Source organism: Seriola aureovittata, chromosome 8, assembly GCF_021018895.1.
Source record: "Seriola aureovittata isolate HTS-2021-v1 ecotype China chromosome 8, ASM2101889v1, whole genome shotgun sequence".
NCBI lineage: Eukaryota > Metazoa > Chordata > Actinopteri > Carangiformes > Carangidae > Seriola > Seriola aureovittata.
In genome coordinates, this window is record NC_079371.1 from 2045328 (window position 1) to 2066201 (window position 20874).

Genomic DNA, 20874 nt, shown 5'->3' on the forward strand with positions numbered 1-20874 from the left:
GTTAGCTAACAATATGCTAACTATTATTCACCTTGGAGGTAGGGTGACATGTTTCCAACCCCCAAACTGGAAACATTAAGTGTACCACATTCACACACACACACACACACACACACACACACACACACACACACACATGCACTCATGGGTGTAATGTGGGACAATTACTTCAGCGGTGAGCGCACTTTTGGACGCCATGAACACAGCCTTTTTTGTTGATACCTTACTGCTCTTTGGCACGACAGCTAACCGTTAGCATACCGACAGGTGCTGTCGGAAAGAGCTACCAGTGTCATAGGCTAGCAACGATACACTGATTGACTGACACACGTACAGACCAATCAGTGTTGAATTCAGATGTGGTGGTACATTGGTTAGGTAATAATGAGCAGCACAGAACTTACAAAACATCTGTGTAAGTGCTGAAAACAAGGAGAATATTCTAATAAGTATTTTAATTGTGGTGAAAACAGGGACATGTTAGGGTTTTATAGATGTGTGTTGGTAATTGGGACACCCAGCTTGAAAACAAACCGGGACATGACATGCTAGGTTAATAAAGTAGTAAGTTAACCACACATTCTAACATTATCAGCTTATAAGAAAGTAGACAAACACCGCTTTATTTACCTCTTACGCTTCAAGTCTTCTGGTTTTGCTTCAGGCAAGGTGAAAAAAAAAAAAAAAGATGCAACCCTCATAAACTACAGTCCCATGTACGCTGCTTGGAAAGGTCAGGTGAGCCCCTGTCTCCTGGAGCTCCTGCCTTCCTCCAAGTTATAATGTTCAGTTTAGCTGAAACTGTTCCAGAAAGGTGTTAGAGGCTGTAGTTTGTGCTGCTGTTTAATTTATTATGTTGTACTGACACGGTTCTAATACTTAGTCTCACCCCATTAGAGATGTATGACACATCCGAAGCTAAAGCCTACACAGGCCGACAGGAAGATTTGTCCACAGTGAAATTAATTTGTGCAGGTAAACGCCGCAGGTGTCAGCCGCTGGTTTCCTGGTCAGCCTGAGCGAAAATGCTCTGACAGAATCTCCCTGCAGTAATCGATGTGAAAAGCGTGTTGTGATAACTCAGCGACCTTTTTAACTCGGAGCAATACAATGAGCAGTAACAACTTTTCTTGAGGTGAACAATCATATATTTTTCAATGTGGAAATGTTTGAACAAGCTTGTCTTGGCCTGAACTCCCCTTGAACCTTTCAGGTTATATATATTTAATGCTACGGTCAGGCTGGACCTGCCTGTTTCGACGAGTTTCAGAGGTACAGTAGACAACAGGATGCTCGCTCAGGGCAATGGACGTGTCGAGGAGCTGTAATCTGAACACACTGCTGCTGCGGGAATCAAAGGAAACCTGAGGGAAGACGAGACAAGGTGAAGGACACTGCAGAAAAACAGATCCACCTCCCCACAGAAAGAGAAAAGGAGGAACTGCTGTTCTTTGAAAGCAGTGAGCGCTGTCAAAACAGAGGCTGGTCAAACAGCTGCTTTGTCAACAGCCATTGTACAGGAGTGTCTTTCTGTCGAACATCAGTCGGAGCAGCGAGGATAAACCTGCACGCTCGGTGTTACCTGCATGCAGCACAGAGGCTCTGACAGTCTCTGTTTTCCTCACTTCACTCCGGTCCTGCTCGCACTTCTCCTTCACTATCAGACGGCGGTTTGTTATATTGAGTGTGTCAACAATGAAGAGAAAACCTTGAGTTTTCTTCCTTTATTTGATTGGGTGAACGGGGAGTGTGTTGTAGCTTCACAGCAGTGCATGATGGGCCTTGGTGAAAAAGTACAACAGCACAGTCGAGCTCTCTGCTGCTTTGCAGTCTGAACAGATCCAGTCAGATTATCCAACATATGAATGGATCACCTGATGATTGTTCATCTGTATCTAAGGTAAAGTACAAACCAAAGTGACTGGGAGGGAATAATCGAAGAGGGTTTTCTTGTCTCTCTCAAGTTTTTTGCACTTTTGGTTCGCCCTCACCGCGGTTGTTGTGTTGTTTTCCAGTCACAGCAGGCAGCTGTTTGCATCACACAAGCTCTGATGAACCCACTTTACACGATTGGCTCAGCACCAGGCGGCAGACACTCACAGTCAGAGACTCGCTGCTGCAGAACGTGGAACAGCTAAAGAGCCAGATATTTTTCTCAGGATCTGCCAGAGAGCAAACCCGAGCTAAAAGGAGATTAGATTAGATTGGATTGGATTGGATTAGATTCATAAGGTGGATTCACCACTCTAATGCCGTGACCATGTTGCTCTGTGTCTGTTAGAATGTGTAAATAAGCCACAGGTTTGCTAACAAGTTCACCATACCACCTTAAACCATTTCACCTCTGCTACAGCTCCACTGGGGAGGTTTTTTGTGCACACTCATCTGGTTGCACACACACCCCCCACTCACACAATGTAGTGGTCACTCCCAGACTCACTCCCGGCAGTACAGTAACCAGAAAGCCGTTTTATTGCAGAGCTTTAACTGTTTCACGAATGGACATATTTTAGTGAAGGATGAGATTGAGCGTGCAAGGCGTAAAAGAGCTACTGTCCTTCCACACGACTGGGTACTTGTGCTGAGGGAGATCTGCTCTCCTGCTCCCGTAAAAACTAAAAAACAGCCTCCAAACAACTTTTCGAAAAGTGCCACAAATATCCGTAGCTTGTTGTGTAGTAAGAGTATTTCTGCTTCCCAAACAATATCAAAGCTAATAACAAATGCATTGCTTTTTCTGTGGCTGCTTCACAATAATAGCTGCCTGGCGTTTTGACAGTGGGAGGCTTTTTATGTGGAGGAGCAGCAGCAGGAAAGGATCAGTTGGCGTTAGAAATACTAAAAGAGCAAACCCTCAATATATCATTATATCATATATGATCTTAACTAGACGCTGTGTGCAGGTCGTCATGAAATGATAGTACAAACAAATCTCTTGAACAGGACTTAGCTCAACACCTAATCTCTGGCTGGACCACGTGTGCGAAGTTAAGGACGTAGTTGAAAACTTGTGGAACCGCTGTAAGCAACGACTTTCACTGGAATGTAAAGCCTGCTGGAAAAGATGCTGAATGTCGCTCAGTGACGTAATACGCTAGATAGCGCATTCATGATGTCATGAAGGTGCGATTTGACGCGAGGATCTTTTTTGGAAGAAAGAAAGAAGTCGCTAAAGTGAAAAATGCTTGTGCCAAATCATTTTGAAAGAGCAATGGCAGATGGGAAAAGTCCAACAACCGGCGGATTAGTGGTATTGTCCAGTTAGCGACCAAGTAGCTAGTTTGCTAACTGGTAGCAATCTTACTGGTGGCTGGCTAATGCCCACAAGTTACCAGATAACTAGCATGCTGCGACCTAGTTAATCGCTAGTTAGCTACAGTAACTTGCCAGCGTATCTTACTAGTCAGCGACAGCAAACGAGTTTCACTCTGCCACTTTTTTTTGTGTGTGTTTGTAGACGCTAACGATGTTGATTCACCACAACACTCCACTGTGTTGCAGGTGAGCTAGAAAACGTTTCTGCATGACGATCAAAACAGCTACAAACACTCTTCATGTTCACTCTCTGGAAATACACTTCTGTTTAGTTATTTGTGTTCAGTTGGAACTACACTTCCCAAGTTGTCACCTGGGGAAAGATGAAATATTACAAGATGTATGAGGGGGGTAAGAGGAAAAGTAAAGGTGCTGAAAGTCCTCAAACTGAAATCTGACCATGGAGGGGAAAAAAAATACTCCTTCAGGTAACAACTTTCTGTTGTTGCACCATATTTCATCTTTGTGAGTGCTGAGAAAAGTTCAGGCTGCTTTGAGCTGGTACACTGAGAGTCTGCTGATCGTGTTGAAGTGTAGAGGAAGTGCAGAGTCAGTCCTCAGACAGGAACGAGGCCTCAGATCAGACAACAAGTCTGTCAACGGGGCTCGAACAGCTGGATGTTCAGCTGAAGTCTGCGCTCTGAGCTGAAGGTCTCTGACAAAGGACTGAACTGTCACCTCTGGAGAGAGACGTTGACGCGGGCAGTTTGAGAGGTGCAGCAGGTGAAGGATTCAAACATCTGTCAGGACGGAGCTGCTGTCTGTCTGTCTGACTGACAGCTCCGCTCGCAGTTATTTACACAGACTGTCAACACAAAAGTTTGTCTCAGAGGGATGCACGGCAGAAAACGGATGAAGAACAACTTCCAACTTTTCATTTTCATTAAGTTTCATTACATAAGATTTGCTCACTAAAGTGCAAACATTTTAAGATCAAGGTATGCATGAAAACATAATGATCTTGAATAAAAAAAAGAGCCGTCTCACTAATAATGTTCATTTCAGACAAACTCATCAACAAATGAAGCTCAGACTCGCATCAAGGTTCTTGAGTTTATCTTCACCACAGCAGCATTAAAGGCCACTTCACATGTCATTTTATGTCAAATTGAGTGTGAAAACAGTTGAATAATGTCTAACAAAAATAACCCTGATGATGTCTTTGATCACATTATGCTTGGAGACTCCAGAGTCTGCGTCACGAACCGAGGCGGAGGAGTTTTGACAGAACACACTTACCAGACAGAGATGGTGTAAAGAAAGGACGCCATCAAACTGCATCGCTGGAATCTCAGGATCCACTTTTTAATGGAGTTTGACTCGACTAAGAGGTAAAGGTCAGGCTATCTTTTTGTTTGTTTGTTTGTTTGTTTTTGAACCTGTCTCTCTCAACCAAACTATGAAAACATGTACCTATCCGCTGTAGTAAACAACCTCCAAAGCTTCCAAGCTCAAAACTAATAAAAGTTGTTTAAACTCCAGCACAACAAGAGCAATGCAGCGTAAAGAGACTTTACTATTTTACTTGTCAATACGAGATTAATAGGACTAATGATGGTTGAAGCACTAAATACATTAGCATGGAAATTAAATGCATCATTTGTTTACTTATTTATTTGTTTTCAACATATAGCAGCAGGGTGTTATTGAAGGAGCCATTGTGGAGTCTGTGGGGCCCCGACTGGGCGCATACTTTTGCTTACGCCTTCGGCCAACTCTGCATACATCTGTAAAGTGAATAAATAAACCTGTGTTTGCATGTTCACTGAAATTCAAATGTTGAACTCCCTCTGAAAAGTTCCCTCTGTGGATCTGATATCAGCCTCTGATCTCTGTTTGTCCTTTTCCCGAGCCGCCCGGCAAAATGTCAGCCCGGCCAGATTGGATGGCCTTTGTTTAAACCATAAAATTTATGTTTTTCACTTTCACTCCAATCTGCGAGCTCACGTCTCCAGCAGACATCCTGATATATGTTTTCTTTTTCCTGTGTCAGGTGGACACTTTGGGGAAAAGGCTGTTGAGAGGCTGAAAGAATGTGCGGCCTTGAGCCAGAGAGTCGGTGGCATCAGCAGCGTCTGATTGGCTGGCAGCCCCGTCCTCCAGCCACCGTGCTTATCCACGCTCATGAAGGGAGGAAAACATCCCCCTCCACTCCCCTCCCCCTTCGCCACTCCAACGCTGCGCTGTGACAGGCTTAACGGTGATATGAGGGGATGTGTTATCTGCTGACTTCCAAATTCATAAATCTTTGAGATCAGACGAAATTGAAGTGGCTTGAAAGGCTCGGAGGGGAGATTGACACGTCTGAGTGGCTCTTTGGGCGCGCCGCTGCAAACTGCATGCTAATGCACCATCATGCATATGTTTGTATGTACTCAGCATATGCGTGTGTGTGTGTGTGTCTATGTCTTCATAACTTGTATGCATTGTGTTTCATACTACCTACGTACAAATGCATATGTATGAGGGATAACGCTCCACTTGTGCACGCACACACACCAGATACACTGTAGAAAAATACATTTTTAGTCTTGTGCTGAGTCCAAAAAATCAGTTTTTCTTTTCAAAAACAACTTGTTGTGAATGTTTTCCCTCTTGTGCACAGAATGATTCCTCTTGTCCTTGGTTTGTCAGTAAGAACAGGAACTAAAACGACACTAAACTCACTTTGTGCACACTTGAGAACTTTTCTTCCCTAAGCTGCAAGAAATTTTGATCTCAGCTACACGAGATGTTTTTGAGGGTTTTAGACGATATTTTTCAATATGGGAGACGAGGGTGCGGCTTAGTTTTTAGATAATACTTTTTCAGTACCTCACACTGCAAGATACAGAAATGTTTTTTTTCTACAAAACCGCGATCACTGTGTCCTCCAGCAAGACGATGTACAATTGTGCAAAGATGTAATTTGTTCCTGTGTAAAGCCAGAGCCCAAGGCCCTATTTAAAGGAGCTATTTGTAAGTTTTGCTATTGCTACATAGCCAATGTTAGCATAAACAGCTGTTTAGCTACTTAGCAGTCTGGAGGAAACGTTGTGAGTTCAGCATCAAACGTCTTTCCTTTACTCATCAAGAGCTGTCTCCAGAGGTGGAAAGAAACACAAATGTTAACTCTCGTCTCTATCCCGTCTTTTCTTCAACCGAAGTTAGCATGCTAACCAGCTAGCCCCGACCCACCTCGTCGCTTTCCGATAGCGACTCACTGCAGCCTCCAGTCTCCCCTGAGGACGCTCAACGACGGCCAAAGCTCTTGTCAAACCACAATCAGGAAACTTACAAAAAGCCCCTTTAAGTTGCTGTATTTTCCTGTTCCCATACTTTGTGCCATGTGGACTGTTTTTGTTGCCGTATATCCACATTGTGTCGGGACTACATCGATCATGTAATTGTGTCCTGAATGAGAACTAGCTTCCCAGGCTACACGTGTCCTTTTAATACCAGCATTAGAAAATGAAATCATTGCACAGACTGCTGATTGGGGGGATTTGCATGTAGTTTGCAGCAGAGAAACAGTTTAAATGACGGGTTGAAGCGTTGGGGTTGAATAGCAGGAAATCTTTGCCGGTGTCTCCTTTTTCCCAGGAAAAATATCTTGATTTTTGTTGATTAGCATCTATGTGCTAAGTGGTGCAGTGAATACTACAGTATGTAATCGCAGTTTTCAGGAGGAAAGATTAATATTTTCCAGAGAATTAATAACGTTTAAAAAAAAACAGGGAAACCGTCAGCCGTAGTTAAAGTCGAGACTCTTTGCAGTGCATGTGTGAGTGCGTCAGGGACACAGTGGTGTGTTGGGTGAAGATTGAGTCTGAGATGGAGTGTGAGATCTGAGCGCTCTCTGCCTCCAGATAACCCCCCTCCCTCCTTCCCTCTCTCTCTCTCTAATTTATTTTCCTTCCTCTGATTTATCTTGTTTTCCTCCGTCTTGTCTGCTCATGCCCAGATAAAATCCCTCAAATTGCATCACCCGCCCCTCTGTAGCTGCGCTGCCTCCGTTTCAGGCCACACTGTGCTGCAACAACAAAAAAAATAATAATGCATCTGGTATCTCTTAGATTTGAGTTATAACACCACTTATACAGCCGACAACTCTTTTGATGTAATTATTTTGTGTGTCTGTGGCGAGATGACACAAATATCACAGAGGATGCTTCGTCGGCCTCGCGCTCCGCCAACAAACACCACGGCAGACAGAGTGCGGGGAGTTACTCACAACTTTTGTCAAAGTTTTAAAACCTACAACACCGCTGCGCCAGGAGGAGGGGCCCAGTGCGTCACTGTTCGGTGTCGGTCCAATTAAAAACTAAAGCAACTGCTGCCGGTTTTTTTTTTCTTTTTCTCTCAGAATGGCTCATTAAAGTCAGAGGTCTGGAGTGTTTGTAGTTGAAGAAGAGGATCTGATCCATGTTATCTTGTGACTGTGACTCATCACATTACCTCCAGCAAGATGCTCAGGTCAACACAATACAAACTGTGGGCTGCTCCTCCTCCTGTGCTTTACATCCCATCTGGAGCAGCGTCCTCGTGCTTTAAGCTGCTGTTCTTTCTACTTTATGTCATTTTAAATCATTTCAGTGAGAAAATTTGACTTAATAATAGAAACAACATAAACTGCTACTGCTATTCTCCTGTGTCATATTCATCCATCCACCACCTCCTCCTCCTGACGTGGACTCTGTCCCTCTTTATCCTACGTCACCGACACTTTTCCCTTCGCCCCTGTCGTCATTACTACGACCACTGGATGTCGCCTAGCAACAAAACGTAACTATGGGTCATAATAACCTGCCGCACAGACGACCTGTGGGCTCATTAAGTGAAGGAGGACAGTCTCCTGCTTTTGATAATCATGCTAACGCTAACATACCGGCGTATTTGATGACAGAGGACGTAAAGAGCAAGACATTAAAAGTGGCTCAATTAGCCATTAGCTCCTGTTAGCATGGATGTGTATCAGTGAATCACTTTGATACTGAAGAACAGTTAAAAACCTGACGATTCTGAGGCAAGTTCTGCATCAATCTGTGGAGATTTATTTGTGATGGACTTTTCTTTTTTACTCGGGAAAGTGTGTGTAAGTCACACTGAGAGTTATGACTCCAAGAAAGAGGCTCATCGTTTCCCCGGTGACGATATACGCCCGTCTAAATGGGACTTAATGTATTGATTTAGAATTTATCATTCCAGTTTGTTTTGCTATTTAAATATTTTAGTACTCAACACTAAACAACACTTCAGCTGCCTCACTGCCGAGACATCGACGAGACGACATGAAGCATCAGCAGGAAGACTCGTCTGAAACTCGTCCAGTGGAACTCCAGTATCTGACCCACTAATGTGGAAAAAACAAAACACATACACAACTGCTTTAACAAGAGAAATTTAAAGATGAACCATTAGAGCTGAACATTAATGGCTTGATTTGTTGCTTTAGACAGTTTTTTTTTTTTTTTTAGATCATATTTAATTTGCAGTGTCTGTTTTCTTTGGCGCGCTCATCTGACAACACGCTTCTCCTCCTCCGTCCAGTTTGTTTCTTTTCATCCGACTTTCATCAGAGACTTTTAATAACCTCTGAACCACCTCGGGAATCTGCTGCAGACGTGTTCGGAAAGACGGGGCTCTTCCTTTTTTTTTAGCTCTGCCAAGCAGGTCATGTTTCTTTGCTTGTTTGTTTGTTTGTTTGTTTGTTTGTTTGTCAGCAGGATTATGCAAAAAATGGTGCATGGATGGGTCGTGGGTCAGAAAGGAACCCATTACATTTTGATGCAGATACAGTTAAAGGCCGATCCAGGAGCTTTCTTTAACACTTTCTTTAACGTGGAGAGATTTTCATCACTTCCTTCAGAAATTAAACTTAATTCAAAAATTCAAACATATTTATGGTGTTGAGATCTGACTAGTAGTTTTATGCAGATCCACATCCACATTACAGACACAGAGTTGTACTTATTAATAATAGTAATTAACAGTAAGATACATGAGAATAAAAGACGTGTGTGTGGAGGTCTGATCTCCACTCAGTGATATTCTACTTGATCACAGTTTTGTTTACTGTTAATTGGCTGATAATCAGATGAAACTGTCTTTTTGTTTCCATGTGAGTTCCTTCCTGGTTGGGAGACGAGGTTTATTTTCGCTCTAACCAATAAGCAGTGAATCGCCGTAGTGTCAACGGTCAATGACACAGGAAGCCGCGGTGGCGTCTGCCAGAAAGTGTTAAGATTCGTTGTTGTGTCATTTGAGGAAATGTACAGGTTTATTTGTGTAAGTCGCCTCACAGCAGCTCGTACAGCAGCTTCCACACTCCTCGGCACCGGGAGATCTGGAGCTCTGCTGACAAACAGCTAATTGGCCTGGATGTTTTTTTTCTTTTTTTTTTTTTTATCCAGCCGCCGTCGAATCGCTGGAAAAATCGGAGTTGTCAGCGGTGATTCAGCGGTTTGTGAGTGTGACTCGTCTGTCACTGTTCTGCAGCCACAATAAGAGATTTCACACAGTTAATCTGGTTTTGCCACAGGCTCGACAACTCCGAGGCAAAGTAAACTCTCCCCATTAAAACTTTTTTTCTGTAGTTGGATTTTGTAATTACTTTTTTGTAATTTGTATTTTGAGCACACAACCAGATCATTTCATCTAAATCTCAGCGGCATGAAAATGGAGGCTGGTTTGTTTTGTTTCCGTCAGGCTTGGCTCTCAGGTTTATTTTAATTTGTTCCAGATAAGGAAACATTCAGAGGATATTTCCCCCTCGCACAGGCACGGACCCACGAGCGCCTCGGCAGTCAGCCGGACGTCGCCGGGCCTGTGGGTGGCGTTCAGCTCCACCTTCCAGCGCAGACAGGAAATGACACGAAGCACCCGGTTAGTCACCCTGTGCAGCAGGTCGTCTCCAGGACGATGGCCTGCTCCTCGGCGGGGTAATCAGCGCTCAGGTGCGGCTCAGTTAATCCTGATCAAACCTGTCATTAAACTCAACAACTTGTGTTTTACATGAGAGGAAGGAAACTGTACTTTTTTTTTTTTTTTTCCTTGAGCAATCATCACGCGGCGATGCGTGCGTTGATTGACACATCCAAATGAATGAACAGTCTATTGAGAGGTCCGTGGTATATCTTTTTCACATCATTACTGAGAACATCAGTAATTTCCATCATGAATACGGCGGCGTCCCCTGACAGCCTCTCATCGCGCGCCGACATCCATCGGGGGAAATGATGGTATTAGACAGGAGGCAGGCTCTCGGGGTGAGGCTTCGTGATGAGAGGGGGGAGGGAGGGTAGAGCTAATTACCCTTTTATTACTGGGGACTAAACCCCCCCCATCCCAGGAGGCCTCGTCTGGCCCTATTTGAGACGAGGAGGATCCGGCACGCCACATTACCTCACTCACGCTCAGTCTTGTCTCTGTAAAGCCCGTCACATTAAGAGCTGCGTGACTGTCGGCTTCCATCAGCGCTGGTTTTGTTTGTTTTTTTCTTTTTTCTTTTTTGTTTTAAATGCAGCCGTTTGATTTGATGTTCGCCTGCAGAGCCACAACTCAGGAGGGTCCGCCATTGTTTTCCTTCGGTGAACAGCAGGTAGGCAGCTGTGCAGACTGAAGTCACAGCAGCTGATGAGACACAAAACACGGAGTAAAAGAGGTTGAATTAAAGACGCATTAAGTAGCTGAAAACTAAAGAGTAATAGTCACAACTTAAGGTCGTTTTGCTTTCGAGTCGCCGGAGGCCGGAGAGTCGTCTTGACCTTTTGATGTTCAACAAGTCAGTTTGTTTTTCATCTTGAAGTTCTGATCAAATCAAACATGTTTAATATTGTCGTATATTTTTAGTCTCGGCTCGTGACAGTGACGTTCAGCACCGAACAGGAAGCAGCATGGAGGAGCACCAGTGTGAGGCTGGCATTAAATACATGAGGGAGGCTGGGAAATCATTTCAAAATAAAACAGGAAATCAGAAAACACAAAGTCAAAACACAGTCATTTTAGGGGCAGATCATGACAATTATAGTGTTGACTTAATAACTTTATATAATAATAATAATAATAATGATGATGATGATGATAATGTATTACTAACTGTTAAGCACTTTGTAACTGCTGTTGTGCAAATTTCTGTGTAAATAAAGTGTGTTACTGCGATTATTATATTTCAAAGAGTCACTCTGAAATTCCTACAAATTTCCACCAGGAGCATGATGGGAAATAATCTCCAAGGACTCTAATCTTGCAATTGGGTTATATTTCACTGTTCATGAATAACCTGTTCTCAGAGACACGAGGGAATTAATAACAGACACGACCACAGTATTACATCACATGTATATAAAAACGTGCAGGTCTGATTAAAGAGATCCCAATTCCCCCGATACAGTTGGTTAATAATCTGAGCAGACAGCCACACGAAGCTGTTGAATTACACCTACACGGCTTGTTCACATACCTGGTGAACTTTGTTTCGATCAAAATATTGTGCTAAATGAATAAATCAGCGGTTAGCGAGATGCTGCGTGGGAGTCGTCCGTGTTATTTAAAGAGTAAACAGAAAAAAACAAAAGGTAAATGTAAATAACGTGAATAAATTCAGCAGGTGTGGTTGTGTACGAGGAAGTCACCGTGTCAGAGGAAATTAATAGAAATATAAACAAATTATGTTTCATTAAATAAAAAGTGATTTGGTCGTTGCACCTTTTGGGGATTGTTTGAGGACGTGAGAAGAAGCAGCGATATCCTGACTTTTAGTTTCCAAAAACACTGGCTCCTACAATCCCCATAATGCAACTGAACGGCACCTGTCTTTGTTCTTTCCACGAGGAAACTGGAGTGGATGTGTGAGATTTTCGCCCCTTTAACAGGAACAAAGAAACATTAAAATCCCAGTTCATGGCTGCTGGAGATTTACCTCCACGCTCAGTATCACCGAATGTTTCTGTGCTGTGTTTATTTTCCATGCAGCGGTAAATTCTTCATTCTGATGAAGGATTGTTGCCGTCGGCTGGTCTCTCCACAACAGCTGCCGCCTCCCGGGCTTTTCTCGGCACAGCGGCGCCCGAGGCTTACGGAGAGAAAATAATGTGACAAACAAAAAGCATCTGACCGGTGAGCGTCCTCTGGGCTGAAACACGTCGCTGACGAACGATGCTGGAGGAGGACGGCTGCAGTCGCTCACGCAGAAGGCAGGTGAACCACAGACGGTCAGAACGTGCTGAAACGTCCCTGAGCAAGAAAACGTGACGTTAAAGTCCAGAGACCGGAGCAGGACGCTGGGTTTTACAAGCTGTACCTGCAGGGAGAAGCACGAATGTGGCGTTTAATGTAAAGCGCTTTGAGTGGTTGATCGCAGTCCATTTCATCTCCCAGCACTGAAGACTGTGGACACTATAGATGCTCACTGAATCCGTGTAGCTTGTGACCTTTGACCTCTTCACTGCTTCAGTGAAATACATAGTAGATTTCATGAAATATGTATTTCCTGCTGACCCGCAGTCGGAGAGATGAATTCTTCAAATATTTTATTTTTCTACTACGTTAAACTCTATTTATATTTGCTGTATTTTATATTTGTATTAAACTGTATTAACTTTTTAATTTATCTTTGTTTTAGATTAAAATACCCAACATGATAGAATGTAATTCAGATCAACACAAAACAAGTCAAACTGTCCGGTTTTTCCAAATGTGTGTTTTGTATTTTTGACCATGTTCTGTAGCAGCAAAGTACATTTAAAATAATAATATACAGTATTGTGTGTGTGTGTGTGTGTTTTATTTTACATTGCACCTAATAAATAATGTGATTCAACAGCTGCTGGGTGTTTATTGTGTACGCAGTCCCCTGGCTGTGCTCTGATGTTCCTGTTTTACATTATTCAGGACAGATGTTGTACAGCTTTAACATGCTGACTGCAGGTGTTTCAGGTGTTCTGAAGCGAGGCGTCGGACGAGAGGGAAGTTTATCGCCCGCATGAAAAGTCTAAAGGTTCATCCTCAGGGGAGCGTGAACATGTGTGTGTGAGGTTTGGACTGAACTAATCCACACACAGAGAGATGTTTCACTCTGGACCGAACAATCTGCTAACGTAGCTTAAAAAATTAATAAAAGTGTATTTTTAAAAAGTGAGGAGAACATGATCTGCCCTCAATCTGACCCGAGTGAAGCTGGTCAGCTTGACTGCACAGAGCCAGAATCTTAAAGACTGGAACCCAGACACTTCAGTCCACACACACACACACACACACACACACACACACACACACACACACACACACACACTTCCTCTCTACACCATAACTATGCAAAATCTGGAACATTTTTAGCTGCTAACAAGGCTGCATCTTGTCCAACTGTGTCACTCCGGAGCCAAAGCCCCTAATAACAGTTTTTGTTGTTTTCTTTTTTTTTTCTCCCTCCAACACAATTCATCCTACAGACTTTTGTGTGTGTGTGTGTGTGTGTGTGTGTGTGTGTGTGTTGCACAGAGCGAGGCGAGCATGGTGTCGACGCTGTACTACACGGCCCAGTCCTGATTCAACCCCCCTCATTAACGGAACAGAAACACCATCCGTGGGGCTCGGCTGTCACTGTTCACATTATAAGTTCATAAGCCCATCTCTAATTCATGGAGGGGAGATTACTGTGTGGACCCTGTTGTGTGTTTGGGAAGAGTTTCAAAGGGGGAGCTCTGCTGGTTGATTTCGTGCTTCCCACGTTTTGCAGATGGGTTAATGAGACAGACTCGGAGAGACAGCCAGAATACCACGCTCATGCTCGTGTGGCTGGAAGCTTCCAGGAGAAGGTAATTTATTCTGTTATATCTCATTTCTATGTAAACACTGGGTATTGTCATCTACATGCTGCCTGTATAGTCTTCTGGGGGTTGAACACATTCTCATTTTTTTTTTTTCCTCTCTGGGTTTTTTTCTTCTTATTATTATAAGTAATATTTGGTGATTACTGACCGGTCAGAACAAACACGGCTCATTCTGCAGGAATGCTTTGGTGAATTTATATTAATGAAGCATCCTTCAGGGTTTGCACTTGGAATTAATAGCAGCGCCTGTAAAAACTCTGTCAATGTGTTTTTCTGGAACCCGACATCCCAGCGCTTTTTAAACGTGCCGTCATGTGACCGAGGGTTTCGCTGTGCACCTGGGTTTTTTTGCAGGTGTTACCTTTTCCACACATTTTCAGACATTATACACATGCATGCTGTCCCTTTAAACCATGACAGACGTAATGTTGCTCTGTATTATCAGATTTGGAGCCATTAGATATAAATATATGATAAAAAATAAAAATACAGACACAGGAACCATGAAAAACCTTTATCATCACTTCTATACATCCGAGTAAATCAGAGGAGATTAATTCAGCTACTGGGAGAAAAGAAAATTCTTGAACTGAGGATAAGAAGCTGTGGCAGGCGATGTAACGCTGTTAGTCCAAGACGCATGTTTCAACTGCCAGAGACTGAAACAGAGACAAACACATGCACTGCATCCTTTAATGAGTTGAGAGTGAACTTTGAGCGGCTGCAGTAACAGAACAACGCGATCGTCTCTGCGCCGAGCTGAAATCGATCTTCTCATCTGACTCTGTGCGGGACGACAAACAGCCACGTTTCCCCCAAAATGCCAGTGTGCTCCTTTTAATTAGACATTTGCACACTAACTGAATCCAAAAGCGTGTGGCCAGCAGCTCTGGTGTATTGACAGTGATGATGATGATGACGATGATGTACAGTCAGACACCTTCGCCTGGACACGGCGCCTCCGAACGCCCGGCCTGATGTGAAATCGAGCTTCTCCATCTGCTGCAGAAAATACCTGATCCTCATAAACAAACAGAGGCTGCCTTCGCCTTCACCTCGCCTCGCCGTGCTGCTGCAGGCCTGTATTCACACACCAATCAATGAGGGGATCCCGCACACTGATATATAGGCTGTGAAAATTGGCTTTCTTCTCCTGCAGAAGATTCTGGTGATTACCTATATAGTGCTGTTGATTGGAGATTGATCGCGGGTTGAAATTAAACAGCAGTGGGTCCGCTTTTTTCTGATTCGTGCGAGGCTCGATGCACTGATGGAGCATGATGGGTAGAAGAGGAGGGAGGAGAAGGGGAGAGGTGGAGGAGATGATCATCAGGGGGAACACTCTAAAAAATCTCCCTCTTAACACGTCGTTTAGTTTGTTATGAGGTGCTGAGTATCTGATCTTCTTAAAACAAGTGAAGAAATCAGCCGATCGTCACTTTTCAACACGAAATCCACTGAAGACGTTTTTCTATAATCCTGTTATTTTCTGTTCCAGCTGACGCGCCACACAAACCCTCTTCAAAGTGTTCAAAGCGCTCGACCTGCGCTCCGCTGCTCGAAACCAACAGCTGTCACAGCCGAGCAACAACACGGAGGCTCTGCTGCACAAAGAGTGAGTCATCGGCGAGCGGAGGGTCAGAGAGACTCAAAGAAAAGCGACAACAGAGAGATATCACCTCGCTGTAATTAGCCGCAGCCAAGATGGTGGAAGAGCTCAACTCTTACTCATCCGACAGACTTTACAAGTGAGAGACATCACCGCAGCGTCAGAGCAGCAGGTGTAAGAGCTGAGTATTAATTCAATAAGTGCGAGGTGATCAGGTGAAGTGAGACAGGAAGTGATAGTTAGACGTGTTGGGATTGTAGAGAGAGGAGGCGCTCTCTGAGGAGATGAGTCTTGAAGACAGACGGACGCAGATGTTCTGGACCATCTGAACGGGTTTCACTGTGCATGAAGGGGGGAAGTCCACCAGAGGAGCGGAGCGAGAGAAAACTGTCACCTTCATCCAAACAGGGAAGTTGGAGTTTATGGTTTTTAATGCCACGACATCTTTGCCCGACCATCGATCAAATGAAGCTTCTCAAACAACAGAGAACATGAGTTTAACGAACGTAGTTTATCAAACATTTCCACGTTATTTGTGATCTGAAAATGTAAAATGTTGGAACACAAAATCTATCTGTCTGTCTGTCTGTCTGTCTGTCTGTCTGCCTGTCTGTCTGTCTGTCTGTCTGTCTGTCTGTCTGTCTGTTTCTTCCTGAGCCTAAATGTCTGCTCCATTTCTTGCAGTGTTCACTTGTCCATCTCTGAAAGTATAAAAATAAAAAAAATAAAAAATAAAATAAAATAAAGCAGTAGAACAAAAAGTTTCTCTCTCTCTGTCTCTCAGTGATGAGCAGTGACTTTGGAACGTGAATGCGAGACGAGCGAGGTCACCGCTGGCGGTGGAAGAACATTTTCATTGTACCCCCAGAAGCAATTGTATTCATGGCGGAGTGAGAGAGAGAGAGAGAGAGAGAGAGAGAGATATTTTGTAAGAGAAATGTTCTGAAGTGCTCTTTGAAAGACGGCCGACTCCCCCTTTCATTATTTGCGGTATCTAAAGCAGAGAGAGATACCGCCATGTTAGCGGGAGGCTGACTGAGAGCTAAGTGCCCCGACTCTGACAGCTCTGCACAAATGCATATCAGCCAGAGCCGAGATGGGAACTACAGAGAGGTTTAACTCATAAAACATTTAAGGGCCTGCTTCAGATTGCACTTAGAAAGTATTTAGAGCGGTACACACAGCAGAAGATAATGAAAATGAAAATAATGTGGCCCCATGCGAACCCGGAGTGAAAGTGTGGATGAATTAACACAGAAAAACCTTAAAGACACTCGGTGCTTTATTAAAGAAAATTCGCGTACGATATCCTGCCGGCTGACGAGAGGCTTTAATCAATATCCATGAACACGAGCTAGAAATCTAAAGAAACCACAGAAGCTCCAGCAGAAAGACGGGACGCTCATGGCAAGAGTCGCTCGATATACAAGCAGAGGGGATGTGCTGCCTTCATGGGCTCATGTTTGGAGTTTTTACGCCCAAATAAACTCAATTTTACAACAGCGCTAACCTGATCTGAACCAGAAAATGGACCCATACGCCCGGAAAATCTCTCAGCAGGCTCTCACTGTCATTTCTCCCAGTCAGCCTCAGTGGAGCTCTACAATACAGGGAGAACAGCAGATTCCTGCACAGAGCCACACAAACAACCATGATCAACTTCGCTGGTGTGGAATTTGAGCTCATTGTCTCCTGTAAAGCTTTCAGACTTCAAAATGAACTTCCGAAATCTAAATCATTATTTGTTTATTTAGTCTGATCCCATTAGCTGCTAACAAGGTAGCAGCTACAGTTTACACCGAGTTAATGCATGTGTTTAAGGCTGCCGCGTTTTATCAGATGGAAATAAATCAGCTGCCTTGTGCTTGACTCTACGACTCATCCTCAGAAAAACATCTGGATCTTCTCCACAATGTGACGTCTGAAACAGTTCTTGACTAAAACAGTCTGTAAAGACGGAGCCACCGGAAGGACCAGCGTGAAGTCACAAGACACAACTGGGCAGATGTTTATCATCAATAAAATACTGGTAAATATGTTCATGCACGCCCCGGAGCAGAGCGTCAGGGAGCAGATGTGGAGCATGGGACAGGTTAGCTGATGGAGTATGAAACAGGTGAGAAGAGTCTCCCTGTGGCGGCGTTCTCTGCCCTGCTCGCTGCCTCACAGGCGACCTCTCCATCCCCTCTCCATGCTTTATGAAGGATTGTGTCCGGTCTCCCAAACATGATACTGTATGGATTTATGGCACAGCGATGACCTGATCCCACGTGGTAACCACCGTGTAAGATTGTACAGTCTGATCACACGCCAGCAGGTGTTAGCAGGTATTTACAAACTAGTTCACAAAAACACTTGAAAACAAGGAGGAGGATTTAAACACAGCTGGTCTTTGCTGCATCTAAATGACATAAACAATAATGATGCTTTTAATTTAGCAATGATGAGCTTCAGAAGTCAATTCTTTAATGTAGAAGCATCAACAGTTTAATTTTGTCCAGACTGACGCCACATCTTGACCCATAAGGAGAATATAAGAGACGTGGTTATTGGGGAATTTCAAAGTAAGAGACAAAACATTAAAACAAAGGAGGCTGAAAATGAGACGACCTCTTTTTTTTGTGTCCATTTAACCTGGCTATATACATATATATATCCATATATATGTGTGTATGTACAGGTGAACTGATGCTAACACAAACTGAACAGTGTGAAGATGAGGAGGAAACAAATCTCATGGCTTTTTTTTTTTTTTTTTAAAGCCTCTTTGCCTGAAATGCACAAGACAAGAAAATTCAGCCGTTCAGTCGGAGGGAAAAGTCCTGGGTGGGAGGTTAGCAGCATGTGGTTAAAAGCTGCATGTCTGCCTCAGTTCTCCCTCTGGTGAGAACAATTTCATCAACAGAAACTCAACAAGACCTCTCTGAAAATAAATTCAGCTCGGGTAATGAAAGAGCCGTTTGCGGCGAGCGCAGGCGGAGAACGTTTTCTACTTTTTAAAATCTCCATTATTTACACCCATCCCGCTTTTGATATGTCGGGCCGCTGCGGCAAATTCTCCCGTGTCGACCGTCCGGCGGAGCCGGTTCTGAAGGTAAACCCGGCAAACCGCGGGGGAACAACACCGGCTTAATGCCGATGATGTCAAGTCGCTGAAACATTTTCATCATCTGGCAACAGTGGGGAAATGTTTTCAATTAATTCTTTTCATGATTTAGTAATTCCAATTTCCCTGAACTTAAACGGATCAGAGCAGCGGTCCTTATTCTTTTCCTCTTCTCTCTTCTTTTTGTTTTCCATTTCTGCAGCAATTGTTTTGTTCACACTCAGAGGTGTCTCACTGTTTCAGCCGCATCATGTTAAGGTCTTTTCTCTCCCTCTCTCTCTCTCCTCTCTCTCTCTCTCTCTCTCTCTCTCTCTCTCTCTCTCTCTCTCCCTCTCTCTCTCTCTCTGGCAGTTTCAGACCCACATTTCAGAGCACTTGTGATTCTCTGCCCCTTCTGTCTGGCAATCCTATCACCCCGGACCATCTACCTCTCCAGCAGCCACTCCATTCTCTGCTTATGTTTGTTTAATACTCGGTGGAGTTGTCTGCGCGGGATTGGGTGTCTGAGGTGTGATGCTGAGAGATTTCCAATTGATGGGGTAGAGAGGATGGGACGGAGAGAGGGGAGAGCGAGAGGGAGGTTACGGAATTGGAGGAGAAAAGAGAAGAGGCCGAGTCGATGGGCGAGCAAAGTGTTTTGGTCCAGAAAGCATTGGGGTGGACTATTTACCGCAGAGAGAGATGGCCAAAGTCGAATGGAAACTGAAAAGACTTCAGTGGAGTGCTGGGAATTCATTTTTCATGAGAAATTGCACAGTTTTGCACCAACATATTGAGCTGCGGTACTTAAATCCTTCTTTTTTTTTTTTTTTACTACAAAAGACAACACTGCTCGGCATTAAAATGATGAGCTGAACTCTGCCTGGCTTCCATGAAATCCCTGCTGCCTTTCAGACAAGAGCGTTGTGATTTTTTGGGAAGATCCAACTGGGTTTATACGGATAAAGTCACGAAACTAGTCCGTCAGTGTTCACCTCCCGGAGTAACATCATGTTCAGGGGTCGAAAAGGTCAGACGATGAAACATCTGGAAAAGCAATGGGAAGGCCCAGAAGTTGAACCTCCTGACCCCAGTTTCTTGAAAGGTGTGATCTGTGATTGATCTGCATCTGGAGGTGGGAGAAAACGTCACAAGAGGAAATGTAAATACTTAGATTTCAGTCCAAACGTTAGCGGATCTGGACGAGCCAGTGGGTGCAGAGCCTGATTTAAACTCAACAGGTTAGTGACGTTCATCCATCGTCCACCTGCTGAACTCACCTGGCTCTGGTATGCCTGGTGTCTGCCTGCAGGTTGTCCCCTTGTAGTGGACAGTGGATGAGAGTCTGCGGAGGTCCTGACAGAAACGCTGAGCCGAAACTCACTCGTAAAGCTCCGTGAAGCCGAGAGGAGCTGCAGATTCTCCTCTGTATCCTTTATATCCTCCTGCTACTGTCTCCAGGAAGTCTGTAAAGAAGGCTACAGGAGTAGGAAGCATATCTTCCTTCGTAAATTAGTTTTTGAAACGGATGACCCCCGTCCGTGGAGCGAGGAGGAAACGTACCTAATAACACCGTCGAAGGATAAAGCTGCTCGAGCAAAACAAGGACATAAAGGTGGATGTGTTCAGTGACACCATCCCATGCTCGGCCTCTCCTGTTAGAGACATTAGGACGGTTTGTTTAACACTTCGGTCCAAAGCAAAACATCTGTAAAATTAAAGGCCAGGATGTCATGAGATCTGACATTGACATTTACAGTACGGTCCCCGGCAGATGATGCCTTCTAATTTTATTGACTCCTGACCTTTTGTGCGGGGCCACCATCAAATGAATTCCCATCACTTTCGCTTTATCAACATGACAAGGTACCATGGAAACTGCCCGGCTCGCTAAGAGCAAAGCGGAGGCTGCAGATGGTTAGTGTTGTGTCTCATGTCAGCTACGGTGGCCACACACACACACACACACACACACACACACACACACACACACACACCCAGCCGCTGACTGGTTTGAACCGTCTCATTATATGGGCTCAATAATACACATGAGTAGG